Source organism: Hemiscyllium ocellatum, chromosome 6 (genome assembly GCF_020745735.1).
Source record: "Hemiscyllium ocellatum isolate sHemOce1 chromosome 6, sHemOce1.pat.X.cur, whole genome shotgun sequence".
NCBI classification, from domain to species: Eukaryota; Metazoa; Chordata; class Chondrichthyes; order Orectolobiformes; family Hemiscylliidae; genus Hemiscyllium; species Hemiscyllium ocellatum.
In genome coordinates, this window is record NC_083406.1 from 99,253,408 (window position 1) to 99,271,209 (window position 17,802).

The 17,802-nt window shown below is 39.7% G+C and overlaps 1 protein-coding gene across 8 annotated transcripts in view; it reads right to left on the reverse strand.

The window, feature by feature from the left end:
* LOC132816506 (F-box-like/WD repeat-containing protein TBL1X) overlaps positions 1–17,802 on the reverse strand; it is a 424,554-nt gene that overhangs the window by 212,795 nt on the left and 193,957 nt on the right. For 2 of the 8 annotated variants that reach the window (XM_060826185.1, XM_060826187.1), the window contains exon 1: positions 6,299–6,507. The exons of the other annotated variants lie outside the window; for them this stretch is intronic. The gene's annotated coding sequence lies outside the window, so the exon portion shown is untranslated. Of the gene's footprint in view, positions 1–6,298; positions 6,508–17,802 lie in introns of those variants that run through there. 8 annotated transcript variants of the gene reach the window in all.

Genomic DNA, 17,802 nt, shown 5'->3' on the forward strand with positions numbered 1-17,802 from the left:
TCCTAACCTATTTCTTGTCCCTACTTACTTTTTTGAAAAAAAAGATTGCAAGCCAGGATACCCAAGCACATTGATTCTCCTGTGGTTTACGTTAAACAAAGACCAATCCCCATTGTAATTTCTTTGTCTGAAAGCAGATGCTTGGCGATTATTTGCCAGCTCAAGGCTAAACAGGAGCTGTGACTTTTAAGCTACAGGGAAGATGATGAGGCAAGTTCCAGGTCGGCCTCAGATGTAACAGTGACCAACCTCCATGCTTTGGCAATCATTTTAACCACGTTAACTGTCCAGCCAACTGAGCAAACTAGATTTTGAATCTACACAGACTCTCATTTAAAGCATTACAGAATTGTAGCAGTTTTAATTCCAAGAACGCTGTATAACAAATATTTGACTCAGGCGACTGACTATGTGGAGTTTGCACGTTCTCCCCGTGTCTGCGTGGGTTTCCTCCGGGTGCTCCGGTTTCCTCCCACAGTCCAAAGATGTGCGGGTCAGGTGAATTGACCATGCTAAATTGCCCGTAGTGTTAGGTAAGGGGTAAATGTAGGGGTATGGGTGGGTTGCGCTTCGGCAGGTCGGTGTGGACTTGTTGGGCCGAAGGGCCTGTTTCCACACTGTAAGTAATCTAATCTAATTACTTACGATTGCATACATTTTAGTACACCAAGTGTTCTAATCTTCTAAAAGCTTGCTTCATTACTGGATGATCAAACATTTCCCATAATTAAAACAATCCCATTACATTTGCAGCCTGTTATTTGCAAAGACTTTAACAAATCCATACTTGTGAGGAACAGACAAAACAGTGTCTCTGGTGAAATGCCCCATATTTTTCCTTTTTAAAATTTGGCAATGTCGTTTAGCATTTCTGGCTTACAAAACAGACAGATTTCTGTAGAAGGGCTAATTGCAGGGGTACTGAAACCAGCAACAGCCTGAAAGCTGATGATAATTGTCACCATAAGAATATTTTAAAATGCTGTGAAGACTCAATCCTAGATCAATCTTTGAAACAGTTCCAAAACATGTTTATTGTGAAAATTACGAAGTGCTCACGTGGCAGCTGCCAATTGTGATATCCCAGTAATTGGCTTGCTTAGTCCAGAAATTTCCAATTACATTGGCCCCTTTAATTTGTTGACTGAACACTGATCCATTTATACAAGCCCAACTGCTTGTGTATTTGAAAGTGTTTTGACATCACGTCATTATAAGAGCAAAGTATTCTCAGCTGCAGTCAAAAAGGATAATGGCGTGAATCTCTGCAGCCAATCAACTGCCAGCTATTCTCTAGGATGATTTAAATAAATTCCAGTGTAAATTCCTGTTTAAGAGCCATGCAAGTACTGTAACCAAAATGTTAGTATGGATACAAATTTACTTTCAACTTTCACCAACAATCTTATAGGCAACATTTTGATCAGTCAATCAGAATCAAAAACAATTATCCAAGTTAAAAGTTCTACTGTCAATACTGGAGTAGGTAAGGTATAATCTGCTTATTGACCTTGATGAGATTCATTTTGTTTAATTGGTTGATATTTTGTAGATCGTACAATAAATTAAGTTGGGACAGTGCAGACACATTACTGTTACAATGCTTTGGATTGTGTGTTTGACTCCCCACCTAAAACAGCACGTTCTGAACACTCAGTTGAAATACCATATTGCCTGCAAAGACAAGTTAATGTTGCAACGGATATATCTTAGTTGCACGAAGAACATCTTCCTCTTTGCTTTTTTCGTCTCTTCTTTATCGTATCATAAAAGAGATTTTGTAGCAGTAGAGACCACAGTGAGCAAAACTGATAATATTAGACAAATCATGTGCGTCTGCCACATGCAAGTTGTAAAACAGCCACTTACTCACTTCAAACGCAAAAAAAACTTAACAGACAACAAAATCTTAAATGAACCACAGAGGAGGACCAACTGACATGAATACTACCTTCCCCTCATTGGCGGCTTTTTCTCTATTTTCCTTTCTGTCTACACCATAAACTTATGAGAGGGACCTTCTCAATAATCAGATAAAGTACCAAATAATATGCTGGCACAAGTGAATCAATCATGCATACCAGTAATGAAGGCACTACAGTTTTCACTTTCCCCATGAAAGCTGGCATACTCACTCTACCATCACAATTTGTTGTTTCTTTATAGCACAACAAATGAAAGAATTACCAGCACAACCAGAAAAATGTCAACACGAGCAGATCAGATATCTCTGGCAGGATATTTAGAGGTCGCAACCTCACAATAACCATCATCTGTATTTACGCAGCTCCTCTAACATAGGAAAAACATGGAGAGAATATTAAAAAACAATGTAATAGTGACTCACATCAAGTGATTTTGGGACAGATGGTCTTATCTTGATATTAGTATTATCTGATCTCACTGGAATGGTGATAGATTGGGAAGGAAGGAGATAGAACAAGATCTGAGTGTCTTTGTACATAAGACACAACAGTGGGTGAGGAAGGCAAGTGTTATGGGGTCTTTACAGTGAGAGGACTCCAGTACAGAATCACAGATGTCTAGCCGCAATTGTATAGGGCCTTGATGAAACCACACCTGGAATACTGTGGTCTCTTTATCTGAGAAAGGATCTTCTGTCCATGGAGGGAGTTAAATGATTTACCAGATTGATTCTTGAGAAGGGCAGGATGAGTGTATGAAGAGACTGGTTAGGACTGTGCTTGTTGGAGTTTAGAAGAATGGGGAGGGAGGAAGGGGAGTTGGGGAGGGGGTGGAATCTCAGAAATCTGTAAAATTCTAACAGGGCTAGACAAGGTATATTTCTGATGACTGGGGACACTAGAACCAGGTCACAATTTAACAATATTGTTAGACCATCTAGAACTGAGAGGAGGAGAAATTTCTTCATCCAGAGAGGCCAGTCAAGTTGGCTAGCAGCTCTGGAGGGTAGGACCTCTTCCCCAAAAAGACTCGGCAATCTAACTTTCCAGAACATCAGCCGCCTGCTGTAGGTCAGGTTTCTTTTTGGTTTGTTGGCTCACTGCCGACTTCTTAATAATTTTCTGCCCTGTTTTTTCAAATCCCACCTCCCTTTCTATATATATGGAATTATCTGCTATAGAAGACAGTTAAAGCCAAAATATCGAATGTTTCCATGAAGTAGTTAGATGTAGTTCTTAGGACTAAAGGGATCAAAGGATATAAGTCAGGAAGGCTAATGGAAGCAGCACGTAATCAGGAAGGCTAATGAAACATTGGCCCTTATTTCAAGGGTATTGGTATATAAGAGTAGGGAAGTCTTACTGCAACTGTGCAAGGTGCTGGTGAGACCACATCTGGAGTACCATGAGCAGTTTTGGTCCCCTTGTTCAAGGAAAGATATCATTTCATTGGAGGCAGTTCAGAAAAGATCCACTAGGATGATATCTGGTAGGCAGGGATTGTTATGAGCAAAGGCAAAACAAGTCTACAAAGTGGAATTTATAAGAATAAGAAGTCATCTCATGAAAATATTACAGGGCTAGACAAGGTAAATACTAAGAGTGTGTTTCCTCTCACGGGAGAATCTCGGACCAGAGGGCATAGTCTCAGAATAAAGGGCGCCAATTTAAGAGTAAGATAAGGAGGTTTTCTTCTCTCAGAGAGTTGAGTGTGTCTGTGGAACTCTTTGCCACAAAGAGATGTGGGGACACTGTCCTTGTATATATTTAATGCGGAAGTAGATCGACTCTTGATTAGGAGGGGAATCAAGGGTAATGGGGAAAAGGCAGGAAAGTGGGCATGAGGAATGTCGATCAACCATGATTCTATTGATTGGTCAAGCGGCTTGAGGGGCCAAATGGTCCACTCTTATCATTTCTTATTGTCTTAAAGGATGTGGGGAGAAAGCGTTACAGGATACAGAGTTGACTATCAACCATAATTTTACAAAATGGTAGTGCTGGCTTGAAGGGCCAAATAGCCTACTTCTTGTCTTATTTTCTGAGCTTTTACGATAAATAACTTGATCAAGGAAATGGGTTTTAAAGAGGTTCCTAAAGGAAGCAAGTAAAGTAAAGACGAAGAGTGGAACTTAGGAACTTGACAGACAAAGGCATTGTCCTCAATGAGTAATTAAACTTATGAACATGGAAGACATGAGAATTGAAGAAGCACAGCTATCTCAGATGTTCCTAGGATGGAGGAGGTTCCATAGAAAAAAAGGCAGGTAGATTTGAAAAGACAGGGTAGAAAATTATAAGGAAATCAGCAGTGAGGCAACAAACCAGAAAAAATCTATCCCACAGCAGATTTGAGGTGCTGAAAAGTTGGATTGCCGTGCTGTCCTTGGGAAGAGGTCCTGCCCTCCAGAGCTGCCAACCTACTTGACTGGCTAGCAGCTCCAACAGTTCTAGGAGTGGCAGTCTACAGTAGTGGACACTGTTGAGACTGCCTCACACAGGAAGCTCGATGGATCTCAGAGCGAGGGTGTTGCTCCACTTTAGGGTCAGGGGTAACAAGGTCCTTGGATGCTGGGTTCCCAAAAAAAACCCAGTAAAACTGGTAAATAAAACATATTGATCTGACTCCTCTTGTTTACTTTAAAATGGAGCTCAAGATCCGTCAAGTCTCCTGTGTGAGACAATCTGCAGGATACCAGGTTATCTTTTCGCCTTTGGGATATACAGGTGGATAGTAAGAGGATGAGTACTGTCATCAATGGACAAAGAGTACCCCTCTCAAGATTGTAAGCCCTCCTCCTTCTGACAGTTCTGAAACATTTTTCAAAAGAAAACAGGCTGCCCATGCAAATGTTGGCAGGGAAATATTAACAAGTTTTACTGAGCCTTAATTATTTATTTACGTGGTAGGTGGGCTGCTGATTGCAGTGCCCACTCATCTTCTGTATTATGAGTGTGAGCAGCAAGGTTTGCTACCTGACCTATTTTGCTTGCTGTCAAGCTGAGAACACACCAACAGGGACATGTAATATCCAGTTCTAGGATGACAATTTTAAAATCAATGTGTTCCTTCCTTGACAGCAAGATGGTTATGAGTGAAGGGAATTTGGTAGCAGAGTTAGCTGTATAGCTTCTGATGTGCTTAGGTTTACAGGGTGTGGGATATGGTGGAGACGAGAAACAGATTTGGCTATGTTGGAACAGTCGAGCTCACAGGTAACAAAAAGAAAAATATGAAACTTTCAGCAACCCAACAGTAGAGGCAGCAGTGAGTCACCCAGTGTTACAAAGGTGTTCTAAATGATGGGATTAAAGCGTTTGATAACTCAGCTTAGTGTTAAATAAAAAATAATTATACTCAAAAAGTGGCCAGAGAAGGAGATTAAATCAATGGTCAGGAAATGGAATTTGCTGTGGGAAATGAAGACAAGGGCTTCTATTTTCCCAAAGTTTAACTGAGGGAAATTTCTGCTGATCTGATATTGTACATCAGGCAAGTTGTTAGACAATTTACAAATGGGGCAGGAAGTCAAGTAAGGTGATGGCTAGGTAGAGCTGGTGTTGAAAGCCTACATGTAGAAATGACCATATGTTTTCACATGATGCCACAAGGGCATCATGTGGATGAAAAATGAGATGAGGCTGATGATAGAGCTTTAGGAGACAACAGAGGTAGCCTTGTGGGATAAGGAAGAGAAATCAGTACAGGTTTTTCTACAACTGGATAGGTCAGTAATAGACCCAACAAGTAGTTTGATGACAATCAAGGTGCTTTGCAAGAGTATGGTTTGGTCAATCATGCCAAAGGCTCCAGATAGATTGAGGAGAATGAAGATAAATAGTTTTCTATTGTCACAATTACACAGAATGCCAATTGTGATTTGATACAAGCTGTTTCAGTACTGTAGTCGGGGCCACTGCTGCAGTGATATTCCTGACAAGTATAGGAACTGACATTCATAAGAATGATGTGGCATCATTTCATTTCAGAGATCTTTAATAATACTTTTAAAGTGTATTTTCACTGTGGCAACAATTTCCTTTTTAGGGTTAACACATGTAATCCTACTGAACCATTAAACCCTGAAGGAAAAACAGCAAGTTGTATGTTAAATCTAATCAGATGATTAATCACTTTAAAACAACAGTATTCAAGATGTTTCAGGACCAAATTTGTTTCACTGGCTTACAAATTAAAATACGAAGTCTGAACAAAAAAAATCTCTTACCGATTTTACAATCCATTTACAGTGAACAAATTTGGCAAAATAACTTAATTTATTACCGTTTATAACTGGTACGTTTTCTTTCCAGCAATCATTTCACCTAAATTTGAATTACAGCAGGTTTCAAACAACAGCCATTTATTTTACCTAAATTCGATAAACAGCGTGGTCCAAACAGCTATCCAAACCATTTTGTAGTGGCAGGTCAGGGTTCTGTACGTTTCATTTTAAAACAAGGGAATCCACACGCAGACTTTGCATGATCAAAGTCTCATTTTCTCTTGAACAGTCAGCATATGACAAGATTTGCAAACAAGGCAGACAGCAGCCATTTTCTCTTGGGCTGCTACACTGAACAAACTAGATTTGAAGTGCTTGATAAGCGGCTGTTCTCTTCCGTGCCTGCAGCAATCAGGAGGAAAAACAACCAATCAACCACAAACAGGTAGCAACCACAGCCATTTTTGTCCTGGCCTGCCTCTCTTGCAGTATTATTCACAGCAGTTAGAGGCAGGGGAGGGGATGGGATGCTGCAAAAAGATCAGTTTCCATTCCACTGAGTCCTGCTTCATAGTTTGTTTAAAAGAAAACAAAGACTGCTACATATTTAGAAAATATATGCGCGTTATAAAATCAAGAACATAAAGATGGGGGAAGGATTTACACTGCACAATATGAATGTTTGATGCTCCCGTCTTCACTTGCAAATATTCTATGCCATCTTTGTGGCAACATGCTTCTGCTAGCTTCAGAATACTGTTGATCGCAAATATATACTTAACCGAGTAAGGATAATTCTTATCCAAGTATATGACTGTATTGAATCGATTTCCATTTATTCTAAGTACGAGATTCTTACCTTAAACATTCAAATAGTATATAGCAGTATCCTGACCACAGCATAAAATAGCCCCTTAATTAGTTCATATTTAGTTCTCATGGCACAAGTCAACCCTGTATTAAGTATCATCCACAGACTGCAGGAGGTACTTTTTAAAAGGGCTGGAGTTAAAGTGATGTACAGACTCTAGTAAATTTATGCAAGAGGAAAGGTACAACAGTCTGACTATCAATGAATGGTGCACAGTATTGTATATTATGTATTTTTCTTAATTTAATTAATCCAATGCCACCACAAACCAACACTATATCAACCAGACTGCTTCTTGTAGTAGTCTTAATTTATTCCAAGTTACTCCTGCCATTACAATCTTCCTCCTCTAGTTCAAAATGTTCTCAAGACAGTATGATCACTTTGCTGAAATACTGGAGGCAACACTGAATATTATACTGAAAACATTGTCCCTGCAGCAGATATGTCACTCCCGCTGCCCTTGAAGCAAGGTCACTGTTATCAATGTGGGTAAACATAACAGCCTGTTTGCAGTTAGTAAGAAAGCACCAAAAAACGGCAAATCAAATGAAAAACTGGCTCAGGGTGAACAAACTGAAACTGCACATTTTCTCTCATCTATTCAACTCTGTGTATTACTTTTATTTTGTGGGTTGTGGGCATTGCTGGCTGGCCAGCATTTATTGTCCATCCCTAGCCGCTCTTGAGAGGGTGGTGGTGAGCTGCCTTCTTAAACTGCTGCAGTATACCTACTGTGGGTTGACCCATGATGCTGTTAAGGAGGGAATTTCAGGATTTTGATCCTAAAATGGAAAAGTAGAGGCTTATGATTATATTCATCACTCTAATTGATTAGAAAGGGGAACAGGACGGAACATCAAAATTAGCATGAAATTCAAGTTGAGTAATTGTCATTAAGAATAACAATATCACATGTAAACCACGATGTGGCTGCATCAAAACTACTTCTGGGGACTACTTCCAGTCAACAAGGAGCCTGCTTTACATTCAGTACTTCAGTCTGACTCTTGAGGAACAATCAATAGAGAAAGAGTCATGAGAATGGCCAGCCCTTGGGATAGCAGATCCCAGAAAAAATTTGGAGAAATATGTAAAGATAAACAATAGTTAAATAAGACTAACATCACTAATCTTTGTTTCGGGTGTAGGATTGATATCCAGACGTTTCATTACCTGGCTAGGTAACATCATCATTGGCGACCTCCAAGTGAAGCAAAGCTGTTGTCTCCTGCTTTCTATTTATACCTTTCTTTGGGATGGGGTTCCTGGGGTTTGTGGTGATGTCAGGTGAACCCCATCCAGGAGAAAGATATTAATAGAAAGCAGAAGACAACAGCTTTGCTTCACTTGGAGGTTGCCAGGTAATGAAACATCTGGATATCAAACCTACAGCTCAGCGAGCAAACCTACACCCTAACCTCAACCTGATCTATAAACCTTCACAAACCTTGCGACTAATCTTTGTCTTCACAAGAGAAATACTTGAAACTTCGTCAAAAAAACAGAAAGGGGAAAAGAAATGGTTATGCAAACCTTTTATAGACATCTAAAATGGCCATGGGGAAACCTTTAAAAAAAACATCAGTCTTATTTTCATCAGGGAATATTTTAATTAATACTTGGTTTTTAATGCCAGGTTAAAGGACCAACCCTTCTTATTCCTGTGACATGGTCATAAATTTGCAAAATCAGCTCCTAAGTACTTATTGTAGTTTTTCCAGATGCGTGTGAGAATGAACAGCTCACTACTTTGAAAGAAATATCAGCAGGCAACTGACTGGCTGGTTTGAAGCCCACTCACAGCCATAAAGCCACTGGGCAAACTAAATAGAGCTACATACAGCACTGGGAAGATGTCCTGCCTTCAGTACCTGCTGCACAATTGCCAAGCAAGTCCAACAATCATGTACTGTACTATATCTTATATTAAAGTCCACTGGGAGGCACCTTGGACCCCGAGTTCAGACAAGTCTAGGTGCTTTGTTTGGAGTGGTTCACGGGGAGTTGAGTTTTAAAGAATGCTAGGGTGGAAAGGAAGCTAGGGGTGCCTCAATGAAAAAGGACCACCTTCCAATGACAGCAATCCCATTCCTTCTGCATGTTTTAAGAACTTTAAAGGAATGAATTTCACCTCTGCTCAATCACCATCGCCAACCATATTATGGTGTGGATGGGGTAATAATGGGGTCAATTGAGCTTTTCACAAGGTCAATTGATCCATAATTATTTATGTATGGGGGTGAACTGCTGATTTTGGCATACACATCACCTCTACATTATAGAACATAAAAACAAAGTACTGGAGAAATTTAGCAGATCTGGAAGCATCTATGCATCAGAAACAGAATTAAGATTTCAAAGCTGATATGATTTTTCAGGCCTGAAATGGGCTTGAAAATGGTGATGCCATGACATAGAAATTGACGGCGGGGTTGGTAAAAGCGAGTAGAACAGATTATTTCCTGCAGTGATTCCATTCTATTCTTTCAGTTTCTGATGGCTCAGGGTCAATACTGCTGCCTCACTGAGGCCAGGGACTTGGATTCGATTCCAGCCATGAGTGAGTGTCTGTGTGGAGTTTGCCTGTTCTCCATGTCTGTGTGAGTTTCCTCCCAAAATCCAAGGATGTGCAGATTAGGTGGAGTGGCCATGAGAAATGCAGGGTTAGGAGGATAGGGGAGTGGGTGTGGGTGGGATGCTCTTCTGAGGATCGGTGCTGTCATGATGGACCAAGTGGTCTGCTCTGCACTGTAGGGGTTCTATGATTCTCCATCTTTGTCATATCTGTTCTGATGGTACCACCTTCCACAGGGATGCCTCTGACAAGATAACCTTTGCTTCTCACCCAAGGATTCTTCCTATTACAATTAACAGGACCCTCAGCCATGTCTAATTAATTTCCCATTCTTCTATCCTCACACTCCCCCCTCCTAATTAGAACAATAGGGTTCTCCTCATCATTATTCTCCACTCCACCTATCTCTACATCGGAAGGATCACACTCCATAATTTCCCCCACATCTAGTAGGAGACCACCACCAAAAACATCATCTCCTCCCACCACTGTGATTTTGCAGGGAACATTCATCTGCGATAATGTGGAGCACTATTCCAGCACTGCTAATATTTCCCCCACCCAAGAGAAGGTGTAACACATTAATCTCCTCCCTTTTCACAGTCCAAGACCCCAAACACACATTCCAGGTGAAGCAGCAGTTTACTTGTACTTTTTTCAATCTAATCTGTTGAATTACTGCTCACAATTCAATCTCTTTTACAATGACGAAACCAAATACAAATTGGATCACTGCTTTGTGGAATACCTCTGTTCTAACCTGAAGAATGGCCTTGAACTTTCCACTGCTTGTAATTTCAATAAGTTACCTTGCTCGCATCCTAAAAGTAGGGGGAGCAACACTTTCACTTAGCACTGTACAGCCTCTTAAATTCAACATTTAGTTCCAACAAATTCAAAGAATGACATTTGTCCTCTAATCTGATTAGGTCCTCCCTAGTTGACTTTGCACCTAGCAGACAGAACTCATTTTCTCCTTTTCATATCATGTACATCTAATTTATATCTCTATTTCTCCCTTACTACTACTAGCACTTCCTTGGTCTTTTGCTGTGGGCACCCTCACCATCTGTTCCACTAGCTCCTCCTCCCTCTGTCAAAAGCATTAAAAAATACCCCATCCTTTTTCAGTTCTGAACAAGAGTCATTTCAGATTTGAAACATTAACCTTGTTTCTCTCTTCACCAACACTGTCAGACCTGCTGAGCTTTCCAGTATTTTTTGCTTTCATTTCAGATTTTCAGGATTCCAGTATTTTACATTTATTTCTGCATTGTGAGGTGAGATCAGGGGAAAATGGGAAGCTAATGGGCTACCTCCACCCTCTCTATATTATATGACCCCTCATGCCGGAGACAGGTAATATTCAACATTTCATCTGAGTGAGAAATTTCTGTGTTGAATCCATGTTGTAGGAAGTGAGCACATAATCTGCAGAGGCATTTCACTGTTGTATTAAGAGAATGCTGAATTGACAGTTGTCACCAATAATTCTGGACAAGCTATTACACCAAGCACTTGCCAGTCTGCTTTTTTGCAGTTCAGATGGATGTTAAATACCCCCGGCAGTCTTTGAACCATGTAAGGAATTCCCCACATGTTTTGATCTACACCCTTCCATCACCAAATGCACAAATGGGTCATTTCATCCCACCTGGTGTTTGTCAACATTCTTATATACAAACTGATATTTCTGTATCTTCACATAACAATAGGGGCAGCAATTTTTCTGGTTGTGAAGTGCTTTCAAGTATGCTTAGGCCATGATGAAAGCACTATAACATGTTTTCTGTTCTTATTCAAGGCATGGTTAAACCCATATTTTGATTAAATATGTAGAACAGGAAACAGTAAACAACCAGGAATAGGGGGTGGTGCAGGAAGAGTCCGAACCAGACAATTAATTTATCACATTTGTGTATAACCTGCCTTAATAGGCAAATGGCATACAGAAACCAAAACACTTCAGTTTGCTTTGATAACTTGTTCAGTTGAATATTTTGCACACAACAAAGATGCCAATTCATTTGCAATTTACAGGAAAATGTTCACATTACAGTATGCAGTTATATGATTAAGAACTGCTTTTCAATCTATAGTTTCCACAATGTCATAAAGTTTTCCTGTAATGGAGGTGTCATAGGCTGATACACCACAATGTAAAGTGGAAACGATCTATTTTTTTCCTTATCGTGATAATCGTAAACCACAGAATGATCATTATGCTGAACACCATAACACGGCTCCTTTTTTTGCACCACAACAAAGAATTAATTTTCAGAGGAAAATTGTAGGATTATATATAGAGGTGCATGTGGGAAAACAGAAGATATAATCAAAAAGTACCAGGTAGCTCAACATGTACAGTGCATTGACTTCAAAAGTTGCTTTTCACATTTTCTGTATTTCAATAATGTCACACAAAGTAAAGAGGATAATTATGCAATTACATTGTATATTTAGAAACATTCTAAATCAATACACAATCATTAATTTTTTTAAAAAAGTATTGTCATTCGAGAAACACACCAGCCAGTGTTCTCACTTCAAGGTCTTATAAACAGCAATGAGGTAAATGTGTTTTTGGTGGTGTTTGTTGAGAAATAAGTATTGATCAATATACACAGAAAGTTCTGCTTCTCTTCTAATAGTGCCATAGGATCTTCGATATACACTTGACATAGCAGAATGGAGTAAAAAGTGAGGTCTGCAGATGCTGGAGATCAGAGCTGAAGATGTGATGCTGGTTAAAGCGCAGTAGGTCAGGCAGCATCCAAGGAACAGGAAATTCGACGTTTTGGGCAAAAGTCCTTCATCAGGAAACAATGATGAAGGGCTTTTGCCCGAAACGTCGAATTTCCTGTTCCTTGGATGCTGCCTGACCTGCTGCGCTTTAACCAGCATCACATAGCAGAATGGACTTGAGTCAATGTCTCATCTAAAAGAAGTGAACCTGCAACAATCACCTCAGGTTACGTGCTCTTATCTCTAGGAAAGGCTTATAACTATAAATCTTCTAACTCAAGAAGGATCAACACTATAATGGAACCAAGGTAGACATCCTGACATGGAATTTAATTCAGTTCACATTACGACACAAAATGACTCAAACAAGTCTAAAAAGCATAAATTAAAACACTACAGCTCAATGTCACCATTCATTTGCTGCCTGGAAGCACCTCAAAATGGCTGTCAGCTGCCACAAATCAGTTTTCTGGCAAATTACAGGGTTTGGGAAGGTCTTGAAGAAAGAACAATGTCCCAGGTTCAGGAAAGGAGAGGCAGTGACATAACTGGTAGGGCTTGGGGAAGCACATCTGTTTTTTTTGACTTAACAATGTTTTCAACTTTGCATTTGAGCTCCTTCTTTCCTGGCAGTTTCCAGATTGTTCTCACCCAGCAGTGAGTATAGCTTTAATACTACAAGGAAAGTGTGGTAATCTCAATAGTGTTTGCACTGGAAATCTACAATCACTTGCAGTTATATAATAGCTTTAAGGTAGGAAGAACTCAGGGGACATCAGAAGTCCGAAGAAACTGTTGAGTTTTAAGAAGACATTTAGGCAGAAAAGGGGTTGAGGTAGAGAATTTCAAACATGGGTTGAAGCTGATGAATGCATAACCCCTAACAAAGGAAAGCAATGTACAAAAGGCAAGAGAATCCAAGGAAAGGAGATTTCAGAAAAATAGTATATCTGGATGCTGTTGAGTTCCAAAGGTCAAGAAGGGTGAAGCCATTAAAGAACTTAACACAAATGAGAACTTTAAAATTGAAGAGTTTGAACACCAGGGATCATTGTGGTCAGCAATCATCTGACATGGGATAGGAAACAGATGGCAGTTTTTATCAATTTGGGTTTAGATGGAAGCAGATAGGTGGATGGCCAGAATAGTCACAAAGAAAAAGATATGCATGAGGGTTTAATCAGATCAGCAGATACAAGAACAGCAGGAAAGGCTCTGTAGGTTTTAGCTCTCACCATCATTAAATAGCATGTGCACCCAATGATGCCAGTAGGGCGAAGCTCATCTTTTAATTGGGCTTTTGCTGTTTAGGATTACTAGCCTTCATGTTATCTGACTTCAATAAGTAACAATAGCAGGCAGCAGAAAAATGGCATTGTCCCCATTAGCCACCTGGTCCCTCCCTGCATCTTTTATTTTAGATGGTAAGGGAAATTAAATTTCTCTTTACAAGGTGTAAAAAAATGTTAAATTTTAATTAATGGCAAAAGAACTCTGCCAATTCTTTGAGCCTTCACAATTCTCGACAACATCTTAGGACATGGGATTTGACAGGTTTAAAGAGTATGTTCCTTCTCTTGCTATAACTTCATTCCTACTCTTGCCCAGCAATGGTGCTCTTATTTCTGCCAGATCCAAGTACTCAAGTAAGGCCTCGAGTTAAAATATCCTTATGCTCTAAAGGACTCAATGAACACCACCTCCACAAATCCCAACTACCTGGCCCAAATTAAAGTCAGGCCACTTATTATTATTATGCTTACACATGAATTTTTCTCATCGTAATATAAAGTCAATAATATCCACCCATTGATTCATAAACAAGTGGAAACAATCTTTGAATTTTTACCAGTCTTTACATTCTTGAAAAGCTCCTTCATATATTTCTTCAAAATATCCTTTCCGTGATGTTAAAAAAAAACTTTGCAAGTCTTTCCTCAATGCATTACTCCTGGTATTATCCAGCAAATCTTCACTAAATCCTTCTCATATTGGGATGCTAAGGATTTCATGCATATTTAAGAGTTTCATTTTCTCCAGATCCTTGGAGAAATAAAAAAATAGTTCAAAGGTATCAGAACTTGGTGTTTCCCTGACACAGACATCGGAATACAAAAAAGGGATGTTAATTTTGGTTTCCCCACAAAATTCACTGAATTTTACTAAATCCCACACACTGAAGACCAAACTGCAACCTAAGAATATGATTACCACTACGCTTCTTTCTTTTGGTGAATGGAGCTTTTGTTGTTGAAACCAGAGAAATTACATAATAATACGGAAAAAGGCAAAAATAACAAAGTTGTTACCGGTGGGTGATTTTAACTTCCCCAGTGTAGACTGGGACTCATTTAGTCTCGCAGGGGCCTGGATGAGGGTGAATTTGTTAGGTGGGTCCATGACAGTTTTTTTGAAACAACATATTAATTTAGGACCATAGTTCTGTAAGTTTTAAGCTACTTATGGATAAGAATAAGAGTAGTCCTCAGGTGAAAGCACTTTACTGGGGGAAGGCTAGCTACTATAATAGTAGGCAGAAATTGGGAATGTAGATCGGAGCAACTGTTTGACAGTAAATCCGCATCTGCCATGTGGAAATTTTTAAAATGCCAGTTAATTAGAGTTCAGGGCCAACATGTTCCTAGAAAAATGATGGTAAGATTCAGGAACCATAGATGACAGGAGAAATTGAGAGCTTAGTCAAAAAGAAAAAGGATGCATGTGTAAGGATTAGGAAACTGAAGACAGACAGCCCTTGAAAAATACAAAGACAGCAGGAAAGAACTCAAATAAGGAAGGAGCGGGGCTAAAAGGGATCATGAAATGTCTTTGACAACAGGACTGAGGAAAATTCCAAGGCATTTTACACATACATTATGAGCAAAGGGGTAGCTAGGGACAGGGCAGGTCTAATCAAGGACAAAGGGGACAATTTATGCACTGAGCCGAAGGAAAGTGAGTGAGGTCCTTAATGAATACTTTCCATTGGTATTCACAATGGAGAAGGACATAGTGGATGGTGGGTTTTGGGAAGGTATGATACTCTAGGGCATGTTAATATCAAAAATAGAGTGTCGAGCGTTTTGAAAAGCATTGAGGTAGACAAGCCCCTGAGACCAGATAAGGTCTATTCCGAATGCTGAGGGAAGCAGGCGAGATAGAGTTGGAGGGCAAGCCCTGTCTGCATCAATGGTGCTGAGGTGGAGATGGTTGACAGCTTCAAGTTCCTCCAAGTGATGATCACCAACAATCTGTCCTGGTCCACCCACAATGACACAATGATCAAGAAAGCACAATAATGCGTCTGCTTTCTCAGGAGGCTAAGGAGATTCAACATTTCTACAAAGAACTGTACACATTTTTATAGGTACATTATAAAAAGCATCCCACCTGGATGTATCACAGCATGGTATTGCAACAGCTCTTCCCAAGACCATGAGAAACTACAGAGTTATGAACGCAGCCCACTCCAACACAGAAACTAGCCTCCCATCCATTGACTTCATTTATACTTCACGCTGCACTGGGAAAGCAACCAACACAAAAACCTTTCCCACCCTGATTATATTCTCTTTCACTCTCATCCATCAGGCAAAAGTTTGAATACATGTATGAACAGATTCAAGAACAGCTTCTTCCCAGGTGTTATCAGACTTTTGAATGGTCTTCTTAAATGTTAACACTTGTCTCTCTCTGCACCTTCTTGACAGCTGAAACACTCTATCCTGAGCACTTGTACAGTACAATCTGCCTGTAAAGTATGTGAGACAACACTGTACTTCAGTGCATATGACAGTAGTAAATCAAATCAAAATCTCTTTAGTGACAGGAAAGATCCCAGAGGACTGGAGATTTGTACAACTTTGTTCCTTTGGTTATGAGGGACAACAAGAATAATCTGAGAAATTAAAGGCTGGTGAGCTTTATGTCAGTGATAGAGAAATTATTGCAGAAGATGCTTTGGGAAAAGAATTATTAACATTTGAAAAATATGCATTTATTAGAGATAGGTAGCATAGCCTTGTGCAGGGAAGGGGTGTCTCACAAATTTGAGTTTTATGAGGAAGTGACAAAGATGATTGATGAGGGCAGAGTGGTAGATGTTGTCTCTATGGACTTTAGCAAGGACTTTGACAAGGTTTCTCATGGCAGGCTGACACAAAAGGTGGAGTCGCATGGGATCCGAAGTGAGCTAATAAGACGGATACGGAATTGGCATGGTGATAGAAGACAGAGTAGAGGTGGAAGCGTATTTTCTGACCGGAGATCTATGACCAATGGTGTCCCAAATGGATCAGTGATAGGATATCTGTTGTTTGTAATATACATAAATAACTTGGTGAAGAATGTAGGAGGTCTGTAAATTTGTGGATGACACAAAGATTGGCAGGATAACCAAGAGTGAAGAGGATTGCTGAGAATACAATGGGATATAGATAGGCTGGAGACCTGGATAAAGATGATGATATTTAATCTGGAAAAATACGAGGTGATGTATTTTGGAAGATACAATGCAAACAGAAAGCAAAAAGTATACAGCAGAGTCCATTGTAGTATCAACATACATAGAGATGTAGATGTACAGGTCCTCAGTTCCCTCAAAATGGTAACACAAATGGATAAGGTGGTCAAGAATGCATATGCATGCTTGCCTTCATTGGCCAGGGCACTGAACATAAAAATTGGTAAGTCATGTTGCAGTGTATAGAACGTAATTTAGGTCACATTTGGAATATTGTGTACAGATCTGATCACCACCACCAGAAGGAATGTGGAAGCTTTTGAAAGGGTACAGAAATGCTCTACCAGGATATTACCTAGTTTGAAAGATATCAGTTATGAATAGAGATTGGACAAACTTGAATTTGTTTTTACTTGAACCTTGAAGAATGAGGGGTGACTGACAGAAGTTTACAATATTATAAGGGGCATGGATAGAATGGATAGTTGGGAGTCTTTTTCCCAGGTTAGACATCTCAATCACTAGAGGACATGGGTTTAAGGTAAAAGGGGGTAAGTTTAAAACAGATGTGAGTGGCAAGATGGTGGAGGCAAACAGAGTAGCAAAGTATCAGATATATGAATAGATAGGGAATAAAGAGATATGGACCACGTAGAGGCAGAAGGTTTTTACTTTTGAAAAGCATCATGTGTTGATGTAGTCTTAGTGGGCCAAATGGCCTGTTCTTGTGCAGCATTGTTCTTTGTAAATATTACTATTTACTAGCCACAAAATTGTAATTTTTATTGGTGCTTCTCCCAGAATCCCAGTCACGGCAAATTGAATTCAATACTTACTTTATAATTTGTTCCAAGTTACTTGTGATACATATCAAAGGCAACAAGCTTTATATTTTCACACAGTTAAAACAGAATTGTGAAGTGTAGAGCGGGTAGATAAGCTGTTCTGGTGTCACAAAGGCATGGTAAATGTTGCTGTTCACAAAGCTTGCTTGA